The sequence below is a fragment of the Schistocerca nitens genome, chromosome 5 (assembly GCF_023898315.1).
Source record: "Schistocerca nitens isolate TAMUIC-IGC-003100 chromosome 5, iqSchNite1.1, whole genome shotgun sequence".
Classification (NCBI taxonomy): domain Eukaryota; kingdom Metazoa; phylum Arthropoda; class Insecta; order Orthoptera; family Acrididae; genus Schistocerca; species Schistocerca nitens.
This window is the reverse complement of record NC_064618.1, coordinates 701483069-701493834: the sequence shown is the minus strand read 5'-3', so window position 1 is coordinate 701493834 and position 10766 is coordinate 701483069.

Sequence of the window (10766 nt, the reverse complement as noted above, 5' to 3'; positions counted from 1 at the left end):
TTAACACAGTTAATTAATTAAGCCCCCAGCAACTATAAAACCAACGCAACAACAAGCACAAGAGTAACTGTTCTGTGTGTGGGAGTGTGACTCAACGTACGCATCTGGCACGGTTCTTCTTCAACAACACAACAATTTTTAAATAACATTATACTGAATTAATTAAAGAAAATAAAAATACCATAATTACTCAAGAAAACCAGAATTACACTCTAATCCAAGAACACAAGCCAGATGCTTTGTTGACTGAACCTGTAATGACGCATTATTTAAAACATGGAAATAATGAAAAATAAATCAAGTTTCGTTACCTTCATATATTGACCAAAATCACTCTCATAATTACAATATATCTCCACACCGACTCGCTATTACCACATCTCAACAAGAACTTTTCAGTATCACATCTCAGCAAGCACTCCCTACTAGCACATCTGAACACGAACTGACTACTACGAGCTCTCCCCAAGCAGTGACCTCTAGCACATCTCAATAATGACAGCCCGTGGAGGCGGCGGAACAATGCTCTCTAGCGATCTCTGGCGCTGTGGCTCAGTGTAGCCACCTTTCAAGATTCAGAAGGATGTAGGTTGCAGTAGGTACTGGGAGATGAAGAAGCTTGCACAGGATAGAGTAGCATCGAGAGCTGCATCAAACCAGTCTTAGGACTGAAGACCACAACAACAACAACATGTTCAGCTGTTTTTTTTTTTTTTTTATTCCTTCCTCATTTAATACACCAGGTCAACCCGTCTCGCGTAATTTATTTATATGTAAAACTAGAGTGAAATCATACAATGCTCATGTTAAAAGGCAAATACCAGGGCAGGCACCTTATACACTCCTGGAAATGGAAAAAAGAACACATTGACACCGGTGTGTCAGACCCACCATACTTGCTCCGGACACTGCGAGAGGGCTGTACAAGCAATGATCACACGCACGGCACAGCGGACACACCAAGAACCGCGGTGTTGGCCGTCGAATGGCGCTAGCTGCGCAGCATTTGTGCACCGCCGCCGTCAGTGTCAGCCACTTTGCCGTGGCATACGGAGCTCCATCGCAGTCTTTAACACTGGTAGCATGCCGCGACAGCGTGGACGTGAACCGTATGTGCAGTTGACGGACTTTGAGCGAGGGCGTATAGTGGGCATGCGGGTGGCCGGGTGGACGTACCGCCGAATTGCTCAACACGTGGGGCGTGAGGTCTCCACAGTACATCGATGTTGTCGCCAGTGGTCGGCGGAAGGTGCACGTGCCCGTCGACCTGGGACCGGACCGCAGCGACGCACGGATGCACGCCAAGACCGTAGGATCCTACGCAGTGCCGTAGGGGACCGCACCGCCACTTCCCAGCAAATTAGGGACACTGTTGCTCCTGGAGTATCGGCGAGGACCATTCGCAACCGTCTCCATGAAGCTGGGCTACGGTCCCGCACACCGTTAGGCCGTCTTCCGCTCACGCCCCAACATCGTGCAGCCCGCCTCCAGTGGTGTCGCGACAGGCGTGAATGGAGGGACGAATGGAGACGTGTCGTCTTCAGCGATGAGAGTCGCTTCTGCCTTGGTGCCAATGATGGTCGTATGCGTGTTTGGCGCCGTGCAGGTGAGCGCCACAATCAGGACTGCATACGACCGAGGCACACAGGGCCAACACCCGGCATCATGGTGTGGGGAGCGATCTCCTACACTGGCCGTACACCACTGGTGATCGTCGAGGGGACACTGAATAGTGCACGGTACATCCAAACCGTCATCGAACCCATCGTTCTACCATTCCTAGACCGGCAAGGGAACTTGCTGTTCCAACAGGACAATGCACGTCCGCATGTATCCCGTGCCACCCAACGTGCTCTAGAAGGTGTAAGTCAACTACCCTGGCCAGCAAGATCTCCGGATCTGTCCCCCATTGAGCATGTTTGGGACTGGATGAAGCGTCGTCTCCTGCGGTCTGCACGTCCAGCACGAACGCTGGTCCAACTGAGGCGCCAGGTGGAAATGGCATGGCAAGCCGTTCCACAGGACTACATCCAGCATCTCTACGATCGTCTCCATGGGAGAATAGCAGCCTGCATTGCTGCGAAAGGTGGATATACACTGTACTAGTGCCGACATTGTGCATGCTCTGTTGCCTGTGTCTATGTGCCTGTGGTTCTGTCAGTGTGATCATGTGATGTATCTGACCCCAGGAATGTGTCAATAAAGTTTCCCCTTCCTGGGACAATGAATTCACGGTGTTCTTATTTCAATTTCCAGGAGTGTATAATTCATTTGTTGTGAGCTCTTGGCGCCAATTCAGTTCTATTTGTTGTTTTTTTTATTTGATACTTTCTACAATGTCTGGCAATCCAAAGTTTTTAGTTTTGTTTATCATTATCTGAATAATTTGTGAGTGATTGTTAAATTAATTTGATAAAATTTCAATAATTATTGCATATGCCGTTTAATGCAGTTTCACTGAATAAACCACTTATATGTTGAACAGCACTCCTTGCATTTCATTTATAGAATTTAAATCAAAATTGACACCTCTTTCTCCCTCCAACACGAGGTATTTTGCACACTTCGATAATTAGCTTGGAAGGAATGGAGACTCTCTCTCAGGAAGGCACCATTCACAAGGCAGTTGCTTTATACGAGGGGTACTCAATAATTAATGCAACACATTTTTTTTTCCTGACAGCAACTCTTTTGGCTAAAAGACCCTATTTTTCAATAAAATCCCCGTTCATTGCGGAGGCCATACGCCATCTTACTGGGAAGGCCTATATGCCAGCATGGCACCACTCTAATTGTTGACATTGCAGACGACGGTTTGATGCATCAATAACGTCCCCCATCATCCTGTACTGCTTCCCGTGGAGTGCATCCTTCATTGTGGGAAACGGATGGAAGTCGGAGGGTGTAGGGTGGTTGAGGAAAAACATTCCAATGAAGTTTTGTGGGCTCCTCTAGTGTGTGCCGACTTGCTGAGCTCTTGCGTTGTCATGGAGAAGCAAAAGTTCGTTCGCGTCTTTGTGGCAACAAACACGCTGAAGCCGTGTCTTCATTTCCTGAAGGCAACACAATACACTTTAGTGTAGATCGTTAGACCTTGAGGGAGGGCGTCACACAGAATAGCGCCCAGTCCAGTTGTGCAATGAGGTGTTTCTGATTCGTCGATCACCTCGAATGAGTGTCCGCACGTACCAGCATTACAGAAGTCACAGCTATATGCAGACAGCCGGCATGCGGGACATCAGACAGGTTTGTGTGATCTTGTTGCGACGATGGTAGACGCCTCGTCCAACGACTTATCGTGCTTTTGTTCACTGTCGGATCTCTGTGGACATTCTGTATGTGCTGCACTCTGGCTTTCCGCCAAAGAAAGCTCCATGACAACGCTCTGCCTCGAACTCACCTGCGTTACACATGCTATTTTAAGGCTACCCCTCCTCCGTAATTTCTACATCTACATCTACATCCATACTCCGCAAGCCACCTGACGGTGTGTGGCGGAGGGTACCTTGAGTACCTCTATCAGTTCTCCATTCTATTCCAGTCTCGTATTGTTTGTGGAAAGAAGGATTGTCGGTATGCCTCCGTGTGGGCTCTAATCTCTCTGATTTTATCCTCATGGTCTCTTCGCGAGATATACGTAGGAGGGAGCAATATACTGCTTGACTCGTCGGTGAAGGTATGTTCTCGAAACTTCAACAAAAGCCCGTACCGAGCTACTGAGCGCCTCTCTTGCAGAGTCTTCCACTGGAGTTTATCTATCATCTCCGTAACGCTTTCGCTATTACTAAACGATCCTGTAACGAAGCGCGCTGCTCTCTGTTGGATCTTCTCTATCTCTTCTATCAACCCTATCTGGTACGGATCCCACACTGGTGAGCAGTATTCAAGCAGTGGGCGAACAAGTGTACTGTAACCTACTTCCTTTGTTTTCGGATTGCATTTCCTTAGGATTCTTCCAATGAATCTCAGTCTGGCATCTGCTTTACCGACGATCAACTTGAAATGATCATTCCATTTTAAATCACTCCTAATGCGTACTCCCAGATAATTTATGGAATTAAGTGCTTCCAGTTGCTGACCTGCTATATTTCATGAAAGTATGGGGGCTGAAGAGGAAATATTCTACGTAGACGCGTCATCCAACGACTTACCGTGCTTTTGTTCACTGTCGGATCTCTGTGGACATCCTGTATGTGCTATGCTCTGGATTTACGCCAAAAAACGCTCAATAACAGCGCTCTGCTTGGAACGCACCTGACATGCTATTTGAAGGCTACGCCTGCTCCATAACTTCATGAGAATATGGGTGCTGAAGCGGAAATACTCTACTATGCCCGCAACAAATCCCGCAGTTTTTCAACCTAAATTGTCAGAGGAAAAAATACGTTGCAGTACTTATTGAGCGCCCCTCGTATTTTTCAGCTGCGTTGTGATTTTTTTACCTAACTTGTGTAAACGAGGGCAGTGCAATCAGCATGTTTTGCTCTAGAGCAGGGGTCTCCAAACTACGGCCCGCAGGCCGAAACCGGCCCGCGAGAGCCGGCAAACCGGCCCGCGTTAGCTGGCTGGACATCCCCGGTATCCGGCCCGCCAAATATTTGAGGTGGTACCTATACTGTTATGTAGAAGGGAAAAGGAAGCGAGGAAGGAAGAGGTTCCAGATACTGGATGACATGATGGACGGTACAACATACAGCAGCCTTAAGAAGGAAGCAATGGATCGCAGAAAATGGAGAGGCAAAGGACCTGCTAATATAGCAGATAACTGATGATGATGACCTATACTGCCAACAATTGAGTTTCGAAGTCTATCGCGACCAATACACCGCGACATTGTCGGAGCTCTATATTTACAAAGCGGAAGGTCATGGTTAAACTTGTGGCTATCCACAATAAACAAACAGACCATTCTCCGTGCGATAGTGAAAAAAATGGTTAACACACTGGTTTGGCGAAAACATTTTAAGTAAAAAAATTCTTTGCGTTTTATTCTACTCATAAGTTTGGTGCAAATGTTTCAAATGGACGCCACTTCGGCGACTAGCCTTAGCAATCAATCGTTGTGAAGATGCTTCTTAAGCAAGGTTTCACTTTCTTTTGATTATGTTGTAAAATACGTACAGAATGTGCAGTGACATACTTTTCTGTCGGTGAAATTCGCCAGAATAAAATACGCCAGAATTTCGGTCAGGTACGTCCACCAATAAAAATTATATAATTAAATAAAAATCGTAGTTCGTTTCAGTGCTAGCTACTTCCACGCCCTTAGATTTTTGCGATTTCATCTTTCCTTTAGCCTTACATTACGGTGATCATGGAGTGCTAGGGTGCTTTAATCCCACTAGCTAGATCTTGGCCCTTATGACTTCGTGGAGGAGTCAATGTGGCCCGCGGACTAAAAAGTTTGGAGACTCCTGCTCTAGAGTGATGTACGGTATCTTTCGTAACGGCTGCGGTTTCCCACCGACTGGTCCAGATTAGCACGCTCCCCACATGCCTCCGCGAAGCGTTTCGTCAGAACCAGAATGAGAGGCCTGAACGTCTCCTTCCGGGTGACTGGTCCGTAGTGGGTGCGGGGGCAACGCCCGCAGCCGTGCAACCAGCAGCTCTCGTCTCGCCCACTGGCGCCTCGCTGACAAAAGCCAGCCGCCGTAACAGCTGCCTGCGCCGCCGCGTGGGCAACGGGAGGGGTGGGGGCGGCCAGTGGTGGGGAGTGGACCCTCCCCCCACAAGGGCCGCTTCGCTCCAGACCTCAGAGGACGTGCGACGGCGCCTGTCCTCTCTCTTATCGTACGCGGCGTCCGCCTTACGCAAGCGACACGCATCTGTATGCAGTCTTATCTGTCGCACTAGACGCTGCTCTACTTATGTCGTGACGGAAGCGGACTCTGTAATGCTCTCGAAGCGCTTTGCAATCTGTTGACAGAAAACGCTGCATTACAGATTTTTCGGGCTTTGAAGGATCTTCATCTTTGGTACGCGTCTCAAGAAAAGTTCATAGAATTTGTCGACCTGGATGAAGCGATCGACAATGTAAAATGGTGAAAGATGTTCGAAATTCTGAGAAAAATAGGGTTAAGCTACAGGGAAAAATGGGTAATACACAAACTGCAGAGGAAGAAAGGGATTTGAATATATCCAGTAAATAATTCAGTACGTAGCTTGCATTTCCTACTCTAAGACGAAGAGGTTGGCACTACTACTACTACTACTACGTGATCAAGCCCAGTGGACCGCACGCATCTACAAGTTTCCTCCTCCACTGTATTCTGTCCATTGCTGCTATCCGCCATTCGTCCACATCGATTGACACTTGGTTTAAATCTTCATGGAGTCCATCCCTCCAAAGCTTCTTGGGTCTCTCTGGCGGTCTCTTTCCTGTAGGTGTGAAATCCAGGAGTTTCCGAGGCCATCTGTGATCCTCCATCCAGGCCACATGGCCGGCCCACTGCATTCGTTCGGCTTTGACAGTTGCTGCTATGTTGGGCTGCTGGTATAGTTCCTCAAGCTCTTGGTTGTATCTGATCCTCCATTCCCATGTATCTGCACCCAGAACCGGACCGAAGATCTTCCGAAGCACTTTTCTCTCAAAAACAAGGAGCTTATGGAAGTCGTGTTTCCGGATACTCCATGTCTCACAGCCATATAGAACAACAGGCTAGATCAGGGTTTTGTACAGTCGAATCTTGAACTATTTGCAGAGATTTGGACCGAAGAGGTTGGCACGGGAGAGGAATTCGTGGCGCGTCGCATCAAACCAGTCAAAAGATCGACGACTCAAAAAATAAAAAAAGTCCCACCACATGTATCGACTGAATGCACTCCACTTTTCCCTGATCTGCTGAAAACCTAGTTCACTTTTTATGTCATCACCATTCCAAATCCTCTCCTTCCTCTCACCATCGTTGCAGAAAATTTCTTTGGAATATATAGGATGAACCCGAGCTCCTTTTATATAATTTCGGAGTATCGCCTCAGTTGCGCGACTGGATTCGTAATTTCCTGTCAGAAAGGTCACAGTTCATAGTAGTAGACGGAAAGTCATCGAATAAAACAGAAGTAATATCCGGCGTTCCCCAAGGAAGGGTTATAGGCCCTCTATTATTCCTGATCTGTATTAACGACGTAGAAGACAATCTGAGTAGCCGTATTAGATTGTTTGCAGATGATGCTGCCATTTACCGTCTTGTAAAGTCGCCAGATGATCAAAACACGACTTGCAAAATGATTTAGATAAGATATCTGTATGGTGCGAAAAGTGGCAATTGACCCTGAATAAGGAAAAGTGTGAAGTTATTCACATGAGCACTAAAAGAAATCAGCTAAATTTCCATTACGCGATAAGTCACACAAATCTGAAGGCTGTAAATTATACTAAATACTTAGGGATTGCATTTATAAATAACCTAAATTGGAACGATCACATAGATAATATTGTGGGTAGAGCAAACGGAAGACTGCGATGCATTGGCAGAACACTTAGAAGGTGCAACAGGTCTACTAAAGAGACTGCTTACTCCACGCTTGTCCGCCCTATTCTGGAGTATTGCTGTGCGGTGTGGGCTCCGCATCAGGTGGGACTGACGGATGACATCGAAAAAGTACAAAGAAGGGCAGCTCGTTTTGTATTATCGCGAAATAGGGGAAATAGTGTCACAGACATGATACGTGAATTGGAGTGGCAGTCGTTAAAACAAAGGCGTTTTTCTTTGGGACGGGATCTTCTCATGAAATTTCAATCACCAGTTTTCTCCTCCGATTGCGAAAACATTCTGTTGGCACCCACCTACATAGGGAGAAATGATCATCACGCTAAAATAAGAGAAATCAGGGCTCGCACAGAACAATTTTAGTGCTCGTTTTTCCCACGTGCCGTTCGAGAGTGGAACGGTAGAGAGACAGTTTGAAGGTGGTTCATTGAACCCTCTGCCAGGCACTTTATTGTGAATAGCAGAGTAATCAAGTAGATGTAGACATAGTTCCGACTCGAATGATACCAGCGTGTTGATTTTTGAAGGTTTCTAGATGACACATGTTAAGCACTTGTGTCTGTGTAGACTTATTTCGATGAACATGAATTGGGCTTGCCAGCTTTAACTCTGTCTGAACGTAATTAATACTTCGGGTCTGAGGTCGTATAAACGCGCCGTCATCCACACCATCCCTGTTCGCCCTAAGAAATGATAGTCATGTTGATGGTCTCGGTTCCTCCTAATCGACGGCTCGGGCTTTCTAATCTACATGACTTTCGCTAGAAATGAATTAAACTGAATCATTTGACGTGCCAAACGTACATCTTCCCAATACGCCGACTAGCGCTGGTACACAAATGTACGCCCGTCTGCTACCACAACCAGAATGCTGGAGCGCGAGCGTTTTGTAATAATCTTCAATTTTTTTTTTTTTGGTAAAACAAGTGGTATATTCTTTAACATACAACACTGATATCGCAGCTGAAAGCTGCTCCACTCACGTCTGTCCATCACTGCATAATTACAGAATTTTGTTGCCTGAGGACGTTTCAATGGGAAGATGCAAAGGATGTGTGTGATTTTAGCCATGTTTCAGAAAGGAAGTTCGTCAAAGTTTAGTTGTTGAAAGAGAAGGTTCAGTTCCCCGTAATTTGTGGATACGAAGTGGACATTACAAAGTGCAATATTTTGTCGTTAAACTCTTAATAAATCAATAAATATGTACTTGAAAAAAATCAAAAATGTTTCACTACTGTATACGTGTTGTGTTCAGTTTTTCCTATTATTGTCATGAGAACTGTAGGGTTTCCTAAGTTCTGTGCCAATTCAAGATGAGTCTCATAGACTATTATCTTTAGGTACTGTTTTTTCGAATATAGCATCTTAATTTCATTTAGTAGCCAATATCGTTCTGCAATAGATTTCGACTTTTGTGGCATTGTAGGGCTGTTTTTAACCTCTCAATTAATATAAATTGGAATTACATCGTTTTTTGTGGGTTTTGTTGAATTTTATATGTTGTACCGTCTTATGGAGTATCAGACTTATTTTCTTGAACCTGTTGTACATGTTGACAGGGAATGCTTGACACAGCTGTATTAACATAACACAGAAAAACCCGCAAGCGCCAAGACTCTGCAGCCAACCAAAGATACATAAAGATGGTAGGCCAATGAGAGTCGTTATTAACTTCATGAAAGTCCCAAATACCACACTGCCAAACATCTCCAAAAATTAATTACAAAACACTATAAAACTGAAAACAACAGAACAGCGATAAACACGTGAAACCTAATAGAACACATCCAGAACGTACAGGTACCACACACAGCATCACTGATTTCATTCGATATAGAAAATATGTATGCCTCCTTCCCTATCACAGAAGCAACAGAAATCATAGGACAAAATCTCACCTCCTACAGCAACCTTACCACAGAAGCAATACAAGAAATAACAAATATGCTCATACTGACAACCGAACAAAACTACTTTCAGTTGGAGAATGAATATTACCCACTAAGTGATGGACTGTCCATGGGATCCCCAATATCAGGAACATTAGCAAACATTTTCATCAGTCATCTAGAAAATGTGGTATTTGGAAAGATAACCACTAATTAAAGTTTTAAAATTGTATGTTGGTACAAATACGTGGATGACATTAATTGTCTGGTAGATGAGCCAAAATGAAACAATATATCAACTCCACTTGAAAATGAACAAAGCACATCAAAACTTAAAATCCAGACTTGAAAAATAAAAAGAAAATCAAATAAATTTCTTTGAGATAACAATAACAAAAGAAAATGGCAGACGCTTATTTAACATCTTTAGAAAACCACCAGGCACAAACACAATAATTCATTCCACATCTAATCATCCCCACAACCAGAAGCTTGAAGCATTAAGACATATGTTACATTGATTAATCAAGATCCCAGTAGCAGGAGGAACTATGAAAAAGAAACGAGTACAATCATAAGAATAGCTAGGAATAATGAATTTGACAAACTCAATCAAAAAATAAAAACACAAATACAAAACAAAACAACTCTTCGAGAACACAGGATAACTCACAAACTGCAAACTTACAAACACGCTCAACAAAGGCACACAATGACAATATCACACAGAAAAGAAGTAAATCGTACACTATGACTTACACACATAAATTAACACACAGAATGGTAAACATACTAGAGAGGCAGGGCTTCCAAATAACATATAAGTCTGGGCAAACCCTCCAGTCACATCTAAGCCAACCAACTACCAAAGGAATAAATACCAGGGATCAGGAATATATAAAATTGAATGTCAAAGTTGTGATGCAGTATACATAGGCATGATATGCAGCAATTTTAAAACACAGTACAAACAGCGTATCAGGTGTTGGAAGTACGAAACAAACTATTCCACATCTGCAGAACATTTCAAACACCATAACCACTGGTGTGGCGGTTGCACACTATAACCTCGTATACCAGTAACACAACCAGTTTGTAGTTGCAGCACTTCTTTATTGATTACACATGCACATGAATTCATCAGCAGTAATAATCAATTAATAACATTTGCATATCAAGGCCCCATCCACAATTAGTATTTACAATATTAACCGTCACTCTTGTGACAACGGCCCCTTTACCTGCCGGTAATAGATGAAATAGATAACCAAATGTTTACAATGTCGGCTATCGCCTTTCTCACTCAGTTTTACACTTACTGAAAAGGTAAAATTAATTTGATGCTATCTGACCTGAAGGGTACTGTTAATTGTTCTGTTTACACTTA